Source organism: Priapulus caudatus, unplaced genomic scaffold (assembly GCF_000485595.1).
Source record: "Priapulus caudatus unplaced genomic scaffold, Priapulus_caudatus-5.0.1 Scaffold24, whole genome shotgun sequence".
Lineage (NCBI taxonomy): Eukaryota > Metazoa > Priapulida > Priapulimorpha > Priapulimorphida > Priapulidae > Priapulus > Priapulus caudatus.
Genome location: NW_014577085.1, coordinates 886656 through 904689, shown reverse-complemented (window position 1 = coordinate 904689; position 18034 = coordinate 886656). Strand labels below are relative to the sequence as shown.

At 41.1% G+C, this 18034-nt stretch overlaps 1 long non-coding RNA gene across 1 annotated transcript; it reads left to right on the top strand.

Annotated features, from left to right (window-relative positions):
• The first annotated feature begins 12859 nt into the window (after positions 1 to 12859).
• LOC106813920 lies at positions 12860 to 16537 on the top strand. The gene is made up of 3 exons (XR_001394525.1): positions 12860 to 12900; positions 13036 to 13094; positions 16521 to 16537. It is a non-coding gene; the product is annotated as an uncharacterized LOC106813920 (long non-coding RNA).
• The last annotated feature ends 1497 nt before the right edge of the window (positions 16538 to 18034 follow it).

Below are 18034 nucleotides of genomic sequence, written 5' to 3'. Positions count from 1 at the left end.
GAAGATGCTCTGATTATTGTGTATTATTATCTTGATAAATCGTCAAACAGGAAGCGACATTTCCAAGACATGCAACTGGAACATGGCACCAAGCCCCACAAAATTCTGAAGCTGGTAAACACCAGGTGGCTGTCACTAAATCAGTGTATACAAAGGATGGTGGAGCAGTGGGATCCTTTGAGAGAATTTGAAAAAGAGAATGGTCTATTAAAGGCCAGAAAGAACCCCAGAGGGCGACAGACAGATTCCTTGAACACACCAAGCAGCAGCTCAAGTTCAGTGTCCAGTTCAGCTGCCAAGTCAGGTTCAGCTGCCAGTCCCAGCTCGGCTGCCAAGTCTGGTTCAGCTGCCAAGTCCAGTTCAGCTGCCAGTCCCAGCTCGGCTGCCAAGTCCGGTTCAGCTGCCAAGTCCGGTTCAGCTGCCAAGTCCGGTTCAGCTGCCAAGTCCGGTTCTAGTTCAAAGGCCAGTGGAAGTGTCAAACCTGGCATCGGTGCCTTTGATCTAAACTCCTATTTGTTTGACCAGCAATATCTCCAGAGCAACAATCAGAAAGAAAATGAAAAGAAAATCCAAGAGGAAAGGAAGAAGAGAGAATCTGAAAGTGTCCCATTGAAAATACAACGTATCTGCACCTTTCTTGAGAGTGATACATCAAAATTGTACTGCCTCTTTCTAACTGCAGTTCTTCCACTTTTTGAAGAAGGCAATCTTTTGCTGCAGAAAGAGGAACCTGTAATTCATCTGATGCACGGCATTCTGACAAAGCAACTCAGAAATTTGTTCGTCCGATTCATTAAGCCAGAGGTCATCACTAAAAACAAAGATCGACTACACAGCATCGATATGATGTCACAAGACAACCAGGTTGCAGATGAGAAGCTGTTCATTGGGAATTCAGCTCGAGAATATCTGTCCAAAAACCTGGAAAGGATCCGGCTGAATAAGTTCTACGACAGCGTCCGCAGATTCTATGTTACATCATCCCGGTACATGTGTGTCAAGTTTCCCTACGACGACGAGCTGCTGATCAAAGCAAAGGTCTTACAGATTTCAACACGTCAGGAAGCTGAGTTTGATGACCTCCTGTACTTTGTCAACAGGTACCCCTGTCTGTTGAAGGGAGAGGAAGATTTGCGAGATCAACTTCAAGGACAATTCCTCAACTACCAAGTGGATGACGCGATAGTATGGGCGGAAGGTGACAGGATCGACACGGCATGGAGTGTTATTGCAGAGATGCGAGATGGCAACAGGCAGCTCCAGTATGACCTGCTTGCTAGGGTCATGCTTGGCATTGCCACAATATTTCATTCAAATGCAGACTGCGAACGCCTGTTCAGCTATGTGACCAAAAACAAAACTGAGTTCAGGTCAAAATTAAGCACAAGGACACTCAGCTGCTTGGTTACCCGTAAAGTGAGAATGAGAGCCATGGGTACCCATGTAGTAAGATGATGTGTTGCGAAAGGCCAAGAGTGCCTGCTACAACAAACTGATGTAGACACTGACAGAGGTTTCTGTAGTGGTGTTTGTGTTTAACAGAGAACTGAGATCTTTTGAATGTTTTTGTGACAGTTATTCTAGTCAGTGTCACTTGTTCAGCAGAGAACTGTGAATCTTTGTGAAAGAGTTTGTAGTACACTACATGTACATTGTATAGTCATTTATTTCTTCAGCAAACTTTTCATTTATTTCTTCAGCAGAACTGACACATTTTTGTGAAAGTGTTTGTAGTACATGTATAGTAATTTTTTTTGTTTAGCAGAGATCTGAGATATTTTGTGTCACTATGTAATCACTATTGAGTCAATAAGAAAGATAACATAATCAGGGTATCTTGATCCATTAATGTTCCCTATGATTGTGGGTGTATGCACAAGTTTACTGTAATAAAATTTAGTTCTCGTTTGATAAATCTCTGAAATAATTCTTGATTTTCCCCACTATTTTCAGGCAGAAAAACATCATTTTGCCTAATTTAAATCAATGCTGAAAGTGCCACTGATGGCTCCAGAATGCACAACAGAGCATCTAAGTTTCAAAATTTTGACCCCCAACCCCCCTCAATGGGAGGGGGACACCCCCTCCCATACCCACCCCCACAAACGCCTGCGGCGTTTGTCAAAACCAGGAATTTCGAAATTATTACTCTTTGGCTTCATTGAATGTTGGCATGTCTGAAACCCCGTCATGGGGCATTCATGTCAGGTGATGGAAATAATTTTTACAAAGCATGGGTTCTCAATTTTCCCAAGCCACAGAAGAAATTGATCTGTGCATGGCATATCGACAAAAATTGGCGAAGGGGGCTTAGGACGCACATTTCAGCAAAGGATGACATGGCTGAAGTATATGCTGCCCTCAAAACCATGCAATTTGAAGCGAGCGAGACCCAATTTCGAAAGCAACTTCAAGAGTTTTGCGCATGGTGTAAGAAGACCTACCCAAGATTTTACGATTATTTTTCCGATACATACGTTAGGCTTGTCGAGCAATGGGCGCTATGTTTCCGAGTAGGTGCAGGCATAAATACGAATATGAAGACCGAGGCATTCCACAATCTTCTTAAAGGACTACTTCCAGAGAAAGCAGAATAGGAGAATCGATCACTTGCTTGGTAAGCTTTTAAAATTAGCACGTGACAAGCAATGGCGTCGGAACTGCCGCGGCACTTTTTTCAGGCCATAAATTTTCGTAACCAAAATCTTTCAATAATTTATACCGTCTTTTGGCCGGTACATATATCATGTATATACGTGTAATCTAGGCCCCTATAAGCAGAGACCAGGGTCAGATGAGGTCAGGTCACCTGTAGCTATAAAATTTTATGATCCAGAACTCTCGCACACATTCCTCTGCTCCCCGTCTACTCCTGATTCTATGCAGGTAGCATGCCGTTGCGTTATATTGAGGGAGCATGCTTTGCCCGGGGTCAGCGCGTCGGGCCGTATTCTGGCTGGGTATTCTGAATCGTGGGGGCGGTGGGGTGGGGAAGGATACTGTCAAGAGACTCAAGATACTGGCAAGATACCGTGATGGTATGGATCGAATCCTGTTGGTTGGCCGTGCCATTGCCTGTTGTAAATTATTACTTAATTTAAATTTTAAAATAAGTGTAAAACATTTACATACTTTGAAACTTTCAATTGTATTTATTTGCATTTTGCACACTCTTAAGTGCTAACTCTTAATTTTCTAAGATTCTTAACTAGTGGTACTAGACTACTGGTAACTTGTAAGTTGTAACTGCACGTAAAGTCTGTAAAGGCTGTAAAGTCTGTTCACAAGTCACAACGTTCTTTTACTTTTCACTGTATTCATTGTTCAGCCTTCATTTTGGCGCTTTAAGCTTATGACTTTTGACTTATGACTTATGACTCATGAGTATGGCACGTGCGCGATGATTGTAAGTTCTTGTAAGTTGTAACTAACAGTAACTTTGGTAACACAAACAAAATAACGTGCAGCACGAGCGCAATGGATTGGATGCATGATACAGCTGTTGTTATAACGTTGAAGACGTGCACAATTTACGTTTTTAATGCGGCAGTGTCCAAACGACCGGACCCGGTTTCAGAGTTCTGTAAACTAAACAACCGGCTCTCTTCTCTGATTGGTCAGTTTCCGAACATAACAGGACAAATATATAATAGGACATATTTTATTAATGCCAAAACATAAAGAAATATAGTTTAATTCCGAACATTGAACAAAACGCCTTTGACAGAACAAATTAAATAAATACAGAAACAAATAATAATGCAGAAACAAATAAAAAATACAAGGATCGAAATACAGAAGTAGAAGGAAAAAAAAACAACCTTTATGGGGTTCGAACACGGTACCGTACCATCACGACGCGAAAGCTCTACCATTGAGCCATTTCTGAATATAGTTTTTGATATAGACCATAACCCTAACCCTAATCCTAATCCTAACCCTACCCCTAATTCTAAAATAAAATAAAATTAGCCAAAAATAATAAAAAATTAAATAAATAAGTGACAAAATTAGCAATCAGAGAAGCAGTGTTTAGTTTGCAGGGCCCGGAACCGATCCAGTTGTTTAGAGACCTTTTAAATGCCGCGGATATGGCTTAGCATACAAATATCTTCGAACAATGGCCTAAATATCCTTCCGGGAATATCTCAAAAAATCTCTAAAATATCTCAGTATTTTTTTTCATAAATATCCCCAAATTCTTCTAAATATCTCAGTAATTTCACGTAATGTCTTTTTTAAACATATTTGATGTTGTGCGAAAAAATCGCATACAGATATATTTAATAAAATTTATAAAAAAATGTAAAATAATATTTAATTAAAAAAATTTCATACAGAAAAAGACAAACTCATTCCTTACAAAATCCTTAATATTTGAGAAATGCGTTTTATATTTCTAAATATCCAGAATTTTCTAAATATTCCAGTAATAATTTTTCTAAATATCCAGAATTTTTCTAAATATCCCGCAAAACTTTAAATATCTAAAAAAGATAATCCGGATAATTTGCTATCTAAGCTAACGGCGCGGGATTCCCGTGGTGGTTTTACTTCCCAGGATTAAACCCTACTCACACTCGGTATATCTACATGTATTTTGTCTGGGATAGACTAGCTGTATGGTTGTGATTTCTGGATTTGAACGCGATTTGTGCTTGTGCCAGCAAAATTTATTGTGCAGGATATAGCCTATTTGCATGTCAACGGTATAACTCTATAGTTGTTTTCGTCATCAATTTAATGCTACCAAATATCAACTATCATGGCACTCTCAAAGCTGAGTGATAATGTAAAGTTGGAAAATTTTCCAGAAATTGGAGATAAACCTCACCACCCATCGCCTGATTTCAGGAATCCGTTTCAGGAATTCGGATCCAAAAAAGAAAAAAAAAGCGTTCCAGCTCTCTTGGATTAAAAAGTGGCCATGGCTGCACTACAGCAAACAAAATGAACGTGTATATGTTTCAACTGTGTTAAGGCCTTCAAAGAGAAGAAAATTCCGCCAAGAAATGCCGAGCAATCGTTCATAACGACAGGCTTCAAAAATTGGAAAGACGGATCTGTGAAAATAAGACAACACGCCAAAACTAAATGCAATAAGGAGTCGGTTGTTGTTACTGTAGAACTGGTAAAAATCAAAGACATCGGGGAACAATTCAGTAGTGTGCATGAAGAAGAAAAACGCGTCAATCGCGAAATGTTACTGAAGATATTGTCCAATATCAGATTCTTAGCCAAACAAGCACTCCCGCTTTGGGGTCATAGAGATGAGACGCTTTCAAACTTTATCGAGCTACTGAAGCTTCGAGGAGAGGATAGCCCAGGAGTCCTCGATTGGATGAAGAAAAAAACCAACAAGTACATGTCCGCCGACATACAGAATGAAGTGCTACAAATAATGGCCCTGGAGGTAAGTTTACTACGTATAGTAATAATATAACATCAAATCAGCTGAACCTATTTTTCACGAAAATGTTTGACATTGGTGGACTTATTGTTATTATGTGTATTTTATGAACATTTAATGTACCGGTATGTTTTTTAAATGTTATGAACTCATGCTAAAAGCTTACATGCGTTCTTATGAGTTTCATTATCATGCAATTATGATACACACATCCTGGTGATAACAACACATTGCTTTTAGGTTTTACGTCAAATTGCCAACAACATCCATTCGGCGGAATACTTCACCATAATGATGGATGAAACCACAGACGTAGCAAACAAGGAGCAGGTTGTACTGTGTTTCCGGTAGGTTTCCGACGATTTATCAGTTCGTGAAGACTTCATTGGGCTGTATGTTACCGACAACACAGAAGCAGATACGCTAGTATCTATTGTCAAAGATGTACTGCTGCGGATAAATTTTTCTATATAAAAAGTTAGAGGGCAGTGCTAAGATGATGCCAGTGCCATGAGTGGGGCCAGATCCGGAGTGACTATGCAACTTCGTGCTGTCGAAAACAGAGCATTGTATACACATTGCTATGGCCATGCGTTGAATCTTGCCTGTTCGGATACTGTTAAGCAGATGAAATTGATGAGAGATGCATTGGACACAACACGTGAGATCATAAAACTAGTCAAACGCTCACCTCAACGAAATGCCATCTTTGACAAATTGAAAGGTGAACTAGCAGATGACAGTACCGGCATCAGAGTGCTGTGCCCAACCCGTTGGACAGTTCGTGCCGATTCTTTGAATTCGATTCTACAAAACTTTGATGCTCTTCAGAAATGCTTTGAAGAATCGCTAGACCATATCACAGATGCTGAAACGCGCGGTCGAATTCGAGGTGCATCTGCCCATATGAGGGAATTTGACTACATGTTCGGCGTGCTATTGGGACACCAGATACTTTCTCACACTGACAATCTGAGCCGAACACTGCAACATGCAGATATATCAGCTGCCGAAGGTCAACTGGTTGCAGAAATGACAGTCAAACCCCTAGAAACACTACGGAACGATGCTTCCTTCAAACTGTTCTGGGAGAAGATAATCAAGAGAAAAGATAAACTCGACGTCAATGAGCCTTCACTCCCTAGAAAACGCAAAGCACCAAAACGCTTCAAAACTGGTAATGCACCGCCAGAATTTGTTGACACTGTCGAAGATCACTACCGGAAAATTTATTATGAAAGTATTGATATGATTGCCTCTACCATTCGGGATCGTTTTGATCAGCCTGGATATAAGTTGTATACCAAACTGCAGGAACTCCTCCTGAAGACAATTCAAGGTCATGAAGTTGTCGACGATGTCGACAAGGACGATGTCAAGGTGAGCTAAACGAAAGTGTCAATGACACTGTAGCTCACCACAAAAAAGGACACAAATGAGTAAGTAAAAAGAAGTCAGTTTTAATTGAGCAACCATCGACGTACATTATAGAAACGATTGCCATCTGTATATCGCAATAATAATTTATAAACCAAAATGAATCACAATTTGTGACCGTAGATGGCGCTATACCCGCTTTGTAGCGATGGCGCTTGAAATAAATAGGTTATGCTGCGTTCCGACATGTTTTGTAAATCTTTACTCTAATATAGACGTTTTATCGGAAGAGTGGAGAGGAAATACCAATTTTGCATTAAAGATATTGTCAATGAAATCTTGTAAAACGAACCAGACGAGTGTGACACCACAGACTGTTTGTGTTTATATAATATGCTATATAATTGCCAAACCCTACCTAATTTGCATACTTTTTTTTAAATATCAAAACCCCAAGCCCTTATTCATTCACATACCAAAAATGAGCAAAATCCGTTGAACCTGAACTGAATAATGGCAATTCCCGTTTTTGCCAAAAAAATTGGGGTGGCTCGAAAGTACGTCGACTGGTGTGCTTCAAAATAGGACGTTCCATATGGGAGCATAGCAGTAACAACTACACCCAATTTCAAACATGTGGGTCAAACGGTTCCTGAGTTATCGTTGACCGAAACCAAATGTTGACGGACGGACGGACGGACGGACGACGACCCATGGCAATAGCTCAACTTGACGATATCAAGGTGAGCTAAAAATGAGAGTAAGACTAAACATAAGTTACGTACGTTATTATACAGTACACATTCTGTTATTATTATTATTATTATCTTTATCTCCCACCTTTATGTAAAAAATTACAAGCTTGATTTTCCCCTTGAGGCCGCCATCCTAGTAGTAGTCATGCTCAGCTTATGATGACGGCCTCTATATTTTTTTATTTCCTTAGATCTAGGAGTTATTTATTTATTTATAATTTATTTATACATGTTACATAAGAAAATTCGCAAGTATGTTGTACGGTTTTGTTCTATTTATTTATAATTATGTAATGACATATGTTATACCTGTTTCACATTATTTGAATTATGTTTATACTTACTTATTTATTTGTACTATTTTGTTGAACTTGTAAATAGAAAAATACAGAAAATAAATTCAAATCAAATCCATTTGTTTTTGTAATATAGGATTAATTCAAAATACAAATTTCTACTGTTTGCTTTATTTTGTTTTGTTTATCTGCCGGTAAAAGTTCAATCCCCGAGTCCCACTGCCTACAAACCAGAGCCTGCTACAAAGGGAAAAAATACTGAGGTCTAGTTCTGCATTGTGGCCTTCATCAACATCCCGCAGTTCTCATATCCTACCCAAAGTGTGCATTATCTGTCGTTGCCACACAGCTACACAACAGGACTACAACGAAGACACAACCAAACGTTTTAGACTCGGTGTGAACTAGTGAACGGCGCCGTAAACTTACTCGCACTATTTGTTGACCCACATTGAAAACCATGATTGTGTAGCCATTGAGCTGTGTTACCATGCCAGTTGCCACAATCATACACACGGTTCTTGACGAGACCACTACCACAGGGAGAAAATGTAGAACTGTATGCAAAGAGTTTAGACGCATTTTGTTCACAGGTAATAGATAGCAAGCTGATCAGGTACAAAGAGATCCTCCGCTTGACCAAATTAAAGAAGTTATTTGTCAAAACTGTGAGTGATATTGAGAACAAAGATGCAGCAAGGTACAAGACATGGAACTTGAAGCAGAGGCTTAAAAATACCCTCAAGTGTGCTTTCTAAAGCCAAGCAGGCAATATGAAAGTGAACTTGTGTATGTAGATAGCCTTGCTGCAGAAGATCTGGTTGAAGAAGCTGTCCAATTTTTAACACTGACACAGATACAGGAACTGACACTGATGTTACAGGTAGCGAGTGCCAACCAAAGGAAGCTGGTGATGCGCTAAAAGGAAGAAAACGCAATAAAAAAGGAAAATCTTGCAATACCCAGCAACCAGTAAGCTTGAGAGATCTGTATGCATCAGCATATGATTTACGATCTGCTATTGATGACATCCCATCAAACACACTGCCTTGGCCACCAACAGCACAGTTCTGGTATCTCCCACTCTATTGCTAAAAATCACTGATTTCCATACTGATATTTTGGATAAATGTTTATCTGATACCCATAGTGCTGTCTCTGTCCAAATTTGTTTTAATTCAAGTTACCAGCTCACTTTGGAATCTGACGCTAATCCTATTTGTGAGGATCCCGTTAGTTTGGCTGATGTCTCATATAAACCTCTTAAAACTCAGTGGAATAATGATCTTAGAATTGATTATAAAAATGCATTTGACGTCGATGATATGTTGGCTATTGATGAGAGGCTTGGCAACATAGATTTAACTCAAGGTGAATTGGATAGTATTGTTGATGATGTGGCAGTACTGTGCCAAAATTTATGATTGTGTTTAGTTACATCTGATCAGTGTAGAGGGCAGCACCTCTCAGTGTTCTAGTTTTGCACTCGTTCCTAATATTCTGAAAAACGAGGCAGCGTGGTTGTGGGAATGGCGCCAGCTTTTTGATTCTTGTCCGAAGGTGCTAGCCGCTTTGTGTACTAAATAAATACATCCGTTATATATGTAATCTGGTCTTCTGTGGTCAGGTTACATAAATGGTGGCAGCGGTGGTATAGTGTGGTTACAAAGCGGCTAGCTGAACTGAGGAATTATGGCAGAAGTTGAGGCCCTGCGTCTGGAGCTACAACAGCTACGTGCTAGACTGGATGAGGCTGATCCCCCACAACAGCCTCCAGCGCCAGCAGTGAGAGTGGTGTATGCCCATCGCAAGCTATCTACCTTCGAGGGTGATTCGTTGAAACTTGATGACTGGATAGTTGAGGCACGGAGAGCTATCCGCAGTCAAGGACTCCAAGGTCCAGCAGCGACAGATTTCCTGCGTATGCATCTTGATGGTTCAGCTAAGGCTGAAGTGAGAGATGCTGACGTGGAGGAACCGGGGGAACTTTTTGAGATATTAGAGGCAGCCTTTGGTGAACAGAAGAGTGCAACACAGATACTTGATCTGTTCTTCAATCGTAAACAGGTAACCTGATAGTTCTGGCCGAGAGAGCTGTTAAGAGAGACCCAGACTGTTTACCAAACAAAGACCAGATGCTAAGGAACAGGTTTACTGAGAAGGTCAGAGACAAAGCTCTCAGGAGAGATCTAAGAAAGGAAATTAAGAAAGCTCCTGATATATCGTTTAAGGACTTACGTGCTGAAGCTCTGTCTTGGGCGGAAGATGAGGACCCTACTAACACGGCATCGACTCATGTGGCAGAGGCTGAGGTCACCCATCAGTGTGTACACCGGGAAAGCTCTATGGCTAAGGAGTTAGAGATGTTATGAGAGGAACAGACTAACCTAACGTCACTCATCAAGCGCAACCAACAACAGCAGACGGCTTTACTACAGCAAAACCAGGAACTCCTTAAAGCCATACATAAACCACAGGACTACAATAGTAACAACAATAGTCGTCGATCAGGACAGGGTATTCGACAGGTGAATTGTTATTATTGCCATTGGTATGGACACGTCAAACGTGATTGTGCGAAACTGAAGGCTGATCTAGAGCCGAACGGTGGAGCAGCTAGTGTGAATGCGTCCATTCCTACGAGTGTTGATGACCATCAAGCTGGTTGTCATGGCAGCCAGGAGGAGAAATCTGTCCTCATTTCACAGACTATTGGTGGCAGACCAGTAGTATTGGCTAAGATTGGTGGACAGTCTGTTAAATGCCTCATAGATAGTGGATCACAGGTGTCTACAGTATCTGAAAATTTCTACAGGGATAATTTCAGACTACATGTGCTAGAGACACAGAGCTGGTTAGCTCTCAAAGCAGCTAACGGACTAGAAATTCCTTATCTCGGACTTCCTGTGTTACCAGTTGAAGTATCTGGTGTTACCCTTCATTGTGTGGGTATACTCGTCATGAACGACACTGCTGAGGTGTGTGAAAAGCGAGAAGCGGTTCCTGGAATGTTAGGTACTAATGTCTAAGGTACTAAGTATATTATCATACTTGCTATATAGTAAACCTGTTAAAATTGCTATTCAATGAGTGCAGCATTGTTATGTTAGTGTGCCGCTACGCTGCGTTTTTCGCGCCTTGCGCGAGATGCGGGCTGCCGATTGTCTAGTTAACCCCTGCACAGGGCTAGCAACTCACTACAGGGTGTTATTCAGATGAGACCGGATACCAGAGAAGTGTTGCCGAAAGGTGTTGATCCTAACCGCTGAGCGCGGATCTTGCGGGCAGTTCCGTGGCAAGGCGCACGCGACCGCGGGAACATCGTACAACAGTATGCAGTGCTGGCAGCTATGGACCCGTGTGCCGAATGCATAGGCCGGCGCACAGATCCATAGCTGCCAGCAAACAGTCCGGAATTTGAGATGGGACACAGAGGGCAGAGATTTGCGACGTGGGAGGAACTCGCGACTTAGATGGGGGGTCGTACAGATGGGGGGCGAGAGCAAAGGTTTTGATTTCGCGGTGGTTCCATTTCCGTGTGGTCTTAGGAGTTTTCACTATAAGTTGTACAGCGCCCCATGACGCCTGTCTTATGTAACACTTCATATGTAAACATCAAAGAGATCGCACCATGATTGCATGAAGAAATGGATGACGATGTTGTACGAGAGAGTATGCGCATTATGTTGCTATTTGTAACATCAAACTCATTCCTCTGCGTATTGCTCTGCTCTGTGCTGCTACAGAACGTCATGACAGCAGTACCTACGTCATGTTGAAGATGTCGGCGACGTTGTTTTGCCTTGCATGTAACGTGATGTTCTGCACACAATGGCCAACTTCGTCAATATGATCGATTTGGGTGACATTTGTCACGCGTAGTTAGGCGTAGTTATTGCTGAACGGCGCATATATGACCGCCGGAGAATGTATAACTGTACAGCCAGCTGTACATGAGCCGGCAAAGGCAAAGTCTGCTGAGGCCGTTACAAGTATAACACACAAAGAAACCATCGAACCATGAAGAACACGGGTCAAGAGCGGTATTTCCTTACTGCTTATAGCGCTGGTGAGGTAAATGGAATGAACGGTTACAAATACATCGCAATATATGCTGTTATATGCTAGGACTCTATATGCTTTACATTGCACGGTCGTTCAATTGTCAGACATTGCGCGACGACATGCCCCACCAGGAAAATCAGGAGACAGAAATAATGCATACGGAAGAATACCCAATATTTCATCATTCACTAACCGCATACTTCAGCACCCGCAAAATGGTCCGTCAAGGCAGACGTCAAGTACCACACAAATATCGTCAATGTTGTATAGAGTTACAGCTAGCTGCAAACAAAACATGAATTACAACATGGAATGAACACCATTTCTCAGCTTTGTGCAATATGGACTCAATGAACAGAAGGCTATAATGAAATGTTACATATATACCACTCACAGTAACGTTATGATGCTGATAAGCTAGTTCCCATTTCAGTTTCTCTTTCCAGTTGGCTTTCTAGACTGGTACCCGTTCGCCACCTTCACTCCGGCATGTATCCTTAGCTACACTCAAGTTAGTTAGTGTAGCGCGTGGAACTGTCGACCGGGTACAAGTCTAGGTTATAGCCGGCCGAGCCGTCTGCAGGAAAAGTGCTAGCGAAATGCTATGCATATAGCCTTGTTGCGCCATCTATCGCACGCCATATGTACTACACGGATGTGGGGCCTCAACTAGTCACTGGCAGAAAAAATTTCAACTCCGTTTTTTACAGCAAACCAAGCGTGCCGAGTAGCGAACCAAGAATTACCATTTCTAGGAAATCTCTAGCTACGTGGGTAGTCAAACCCGTCGTGCAATCGTAAGAACTGCTCAACTCAGCGATTGCCCCAGAATTCCGTCTATAGTGGACCCGTTGAAATTGCTATACAATGAGTGCAGCGTTGTTGTGTTAGTGTGCCGCTATGCGGCGTTTTTCGCGCTTCACGCGAGATCCGGGCTGCCGATTGTCTAGGAGTAACTGTGATCAGGAACTTGAGCAGCTAACGTCAAGCTTGTCAGGTTGGGCATTTATAATCTGTTATGTTTGTTATACAATTTTTTCAAACAGTTTTTTATTTCTGGTTTTATGATACTATACATGTTGTGTATACTCTATTATGTTTAAAGTTATTGAATTACTGTTGCTACTTGTAGAATGCCCTACTTTGCAAGACATAAAACAGTGGCAAGTCGAGGAGCTTCAAGCAATGAATGTCAACATTGAGCCTACCATCACAGGTGGTTTAGAATAAGCACAAGTATAATTAGGTGGACATGTGTTTTGTTGTACTTTTGTCTAGATCTGTTATAATAAAACTAGGTATATGTATACATGGTATATAATAGCTATACTGTATTTAAAGTATGGTATATAGTATAGTACTATATTTATACAGAGTAACTCGTACAGTTACAGTACTTGGTTTCCAATGAGGTTGCATTATATGCCCATAACAAAATCAGAGGGACATAAAGCATGTGAGAATCATGCTCAAGTGAGAAGCACAATGGATACTATACATATTGATATAAGATTTATGTATGTATATATACAATGATTATCAGGTAATAGAGGAGCTAGAAAAGATTTATGCTGATTCTGTGTATAAACTTCATTTGGCCAGGTAAGTTTTAATTATTCAAACATGCTAGATATCAGTTCCCTATGTACAACTATCTAAGCAAAACATTCAGTGACAGAACAACTGACTAATCAGGACTGGACATCAAGACTGCAATAAAATGGCCAGTACTGCATTATCTTTAATGCAGAAATTAGTCTCTTTCAAACTGGATGTTAACAAATATACTAATAAATGTTCAGCCAAAAATATCCTGCAATATACATAATTATGCGACTGAAAATTTGAATGTTCCATCCATAGTTATACGTATTTTCTCATGGCGGTCCTGTAGATATTGAACTACACTGCAATAGACAAATGTGTGGAAGTGGCCTAAGAGTCATCAGAGTAAGCTCAGAATATAGATAGAATAGCTGATATTTTTGTGTTTATTTACAAGATAAACAAGATTCTAATTATCTCCCACTTTCATCATGTTTAAAAACTGTTTGCTCTTTTAGAATTTGGACCCAATGTCTCAACATTCGGAACGCGTGGTTGAATTCGGGATACCAATATTCCACATGTATGGGCATAAGGTTGGATGTCAGGTATGTTGTGTTTTAAAACGTCTTTTCTGCCTTATTATCAAAATCATCCCAGATATCTCTTTCTGAATGTGATAGATATGACGGTAAATGTGCTAATGTACGTGTTGCTAGTTAACATTTATGTGACTCTTACATTGAACATGATGTTAGGGTATTATATCTGGAATTGTAATCGCAATCGAATCGAATTCTGCAATTAATAACATATTTTTGACCCAAAGATGTAGACGAGTGGTTCTTAACCTTTTTTGAGTCATGGACCCCTTTGAAAGTCTTGTGAAAGCTACGGATTCCTCCCAAGTAAAATCCACATAAGCACATAAACACAAAATTGTGCAACATGCACCTGGTTTGCAAACCCCCAGAAGCCCAACAACGGATCCCAAAGGGGTCCATGGACCACAGGTTAAGAACCCCAGATGTAGAAAGATTGTTTCTTTCCAGCACATAACAATTAATGCATTTGCTGAAGACTATACTAAGCTCATTGTTAAAACCACATCTTGGCTGTTAGTATAGACTGATTTTGTTTTCTTGCTTACAGGTTAAATATAGTCCACGTAGGTTATCTGACATTGGACTTACAGATGGAGAAGGGATGGAACGCTTGTGGTCATATCTCAGACGTTTCAACCGCATCACAAAAGAAATGACCCCCGACCAACGTGTGGCACTACTAGATGATGCTTTGCTTCACTACTCAGAATACCTCAGGAACCAAATGGGTATACACATATTGTTCTTGTGCTCAGTTATACAGTTTAGGTTTATTGATCCTGAAATGAAGGCATGGTCTATCTTCATGATGGTTTTCAGAAAATAAATAATGTGTCAGCCATTTTAACCAAAGACCACTAATTTAAAGTAAAATAGTTTGCCATAATTACTTGTATAAATATGAGCCATTTTCTAGCTAACTATATTCTAAAAACGTGAATTGCTGTTCAAGCTGTTTGTTTATACATTATAGGAGAAACCCTGATGCATCGCTACATAAAAGCGCAGACAACCAGGAGTAACTGTGATCAGGAACTTGAGCAGCTAACGTCAAGCTTGCCAGGTTGAACATTTATAATCTGTTATGTTTGTTATACTTTTTTTCAAACAGTTTTTTATTTCTGGTTTTATGATACTATATACATGGTGTGTATACTCTATTATGTTTAAAGTTATTGAATTACTGTTGCTACTTGTAGAATGCCCTACTTTGCAAGACATCAAACAGTGGCAAGTCGAGGAGCTCCAAGCAATGAATGCCAACATTAAGCCTACCATCACAGGTGGTTTAGAATAAGCACAAGTATAATTAGGTGGACATGTGTTTTGTAGTATTTTTGTCTAGATCTGTTATAATAAAACTAGGTATATGTATACATGGTATATAATAGCTATACTGTATATAGTATATAGTATATAGTATAGTAAAGTATGGTATATAGTATAGTACTATATTTATACAGAGTAACTCGTACAGTTACCTACTTGGTTTCCAATGAGGTTGCATTATATGTCCATAACAAAATCGGAGGGACTTGAAGCATGTGAGAATCATGCTCCAGTGAGAAGCACAATGGATACTATACATATTGATATATAGAGAGATTTATGTATGTACATACAATGATTATCAGGTAATAAAGAGGAGGAGCTGGAAGAGATTTTCGCAGATTCTGTGTATAAGCTTCATTTGGCCAGGTAAGTTTTAATTCAAACATGCTAGATATCAGTTCCCTATGTACAACTATCTAAGCAGAACATTCAGTGACAGAACAACTGACTATACAGGACTAGACATCAAGACTGCAATAAAATGGCCAGTACTGCATTATCTTTAATGCAGAAATTGGTCTCTTTCAAACTGGATGTTAACAAATATATTAATAAATGTTCAGCCAAAAATATCCTGCAATATACATATTTAAGCGGCTGAAAAATTGAATGTCCCGTCCATAGTTATACGTATTTTCTTATGGCGGTCCTGTAGATATTGAACTACACTGCAATAGACAAATGTGTGGAAGTGGCCTAAGAGTCAACAACCTTAACAGTGCTACTATATATTTATGTATCTTTTCAGTTTGGATTTACAACGAGCACAGTCGCAGAGTGATCTCGACAATGCTGAGAGCGAGAATAAGCACCTCTCCTTGCAGAGTAAACAAGCTAGGTAACCATAATCCTTATCATGCTTGAATAAAATAAAAGAATAAGGTAATTGTAAATGTAAAGAATAAAATTATGCACAATTGGCTTTAATAAAGAGCCAAAAAAGGCTGATAGTCTGACAAGTTTTTATACTTCTGTATTAAATAAACATAAATAAACAAATAAGTAAATATATATATAGATTATTGCGAACCAATACATAATATCTCTGATCGATAGGCTGGAAAAGAACACCAAAATGCTGGAAAAGAAGCTGCAGATTAGCCAGCGATGGTCAGTTGAATCTGAGTCGCTCAAGGGGGCAAGGGAGAGAAGACGGGCAAATCGGAAGGAAGACCTTCTTCACAAGTTACATGTTCTTGTCATGGAGAGGACGTACCTACCTACACTGGTCAAGAAGTACGCTGGTATGCTGTTTTAAAACTACGTCTAGCCGTGGATTTTGCCGGTCCATTACCCCCTACAGAGCGTGGGAATAAGTACATGCTAGACGCTTGTGATTACTTCACTAAGTGGGCAGAAGCCTAAGCTGTTCCTGTTCAGACTGCACGCACAGTGGCGGAAAGCCTAGTGACGCAGCTGTTCGCCAGATTTGTTTGCCCCCGCCAACTGCATTCTGACCAGGGTCGATCTTTCGAGTCAAAGCTATTTGCAGAGATGTGCAGGCTCCTCGAAATTGATAAAACCCGTACATCGCCGTATCATCCTCAATCAGACGGTTTAGTAGAGAGACTGAATCGTACTATTTTGGATATGCTAGCAAAGGTTGGATGTGCACAGAAGAATGATTGGGATGAGCATCTCCCATTCGTTATGGCAGCGTATCACAGCACACCCCAGGAAAGTACAGGGGTGAGTCCAAATCTCATGTTTGGTCGTGAAGTAGGATCACCAGTGGACCTCATGCTAGAAGGTATCCCGGGGGTGGAATACCCAGCCTGTCCGGTAGAATACATTGAATGGGTGAGGCAATCCACTCGTGCTGCGCATGAGCACACCCGTATGCAGCTGGGTAAGGCGGCGGAGAAGCAGAAGAGGAATTACGACAAGCTCGTCAGTACCTCTGCTTTTCCCCCTGGCGCCTGGGTGTGGCAATATTACGTGCCTACCGCCGGAAAGCTGGGTACACCTTGGCAAGGTCCGCTCTTAGTGGTAAAGGTTGAGAGGGACGCTTCGCTGGGTACAGGCCCAAGAGAGTGATCCGCCGAGTGTTGTGGCCATCGAAGATCTTAAGCCTTACGAAGGAGATAGTGTGCCGGAGCCATGGCCGCTAGGCTAAGGCCAGCCGTCATCCCACCGGTAGAACACATCTTCAAGAGACTAGGGCTGCTGAGAAAATCGACGTGGCAACCAGCCTATATCATCAGAGTTACGTGCAGCTGAGGATCGTGAATGAGACTTGCGACGTAGATGAGGACGAGGGGATCCCTGACGATGCATCATGCCGTATTCTGGCCCGTGTACGCATTTCCGGTAGGCCCACGGATTACCGATAGGCTACGAAAGGTGTGATCTTGGCAAGCCCGTGTGCTGACCGCCGCTCCAACGAGCCGCCGTCGAGCCTCCTCTAGCGTCATCTACTCTGCCACAGAAGCCACCGGAAGCTGAGAGGAAGATCCCCCGGGTGAGTGTTGCTCCTCTCAGGCTAACGCTTGGGTAGTCAGGCCAGGTCAAAGGTTACCTGCCACGGTTCGTTGTAATTCCGTGCAGCCTGTAACTTACCAGTAAGATGTAACGTCAGCATATGTTTAGTAAGTATTGCGAGACAATACCCTAACACTTACGTAATGTACCGCCAGGCTGCGGAAAAAT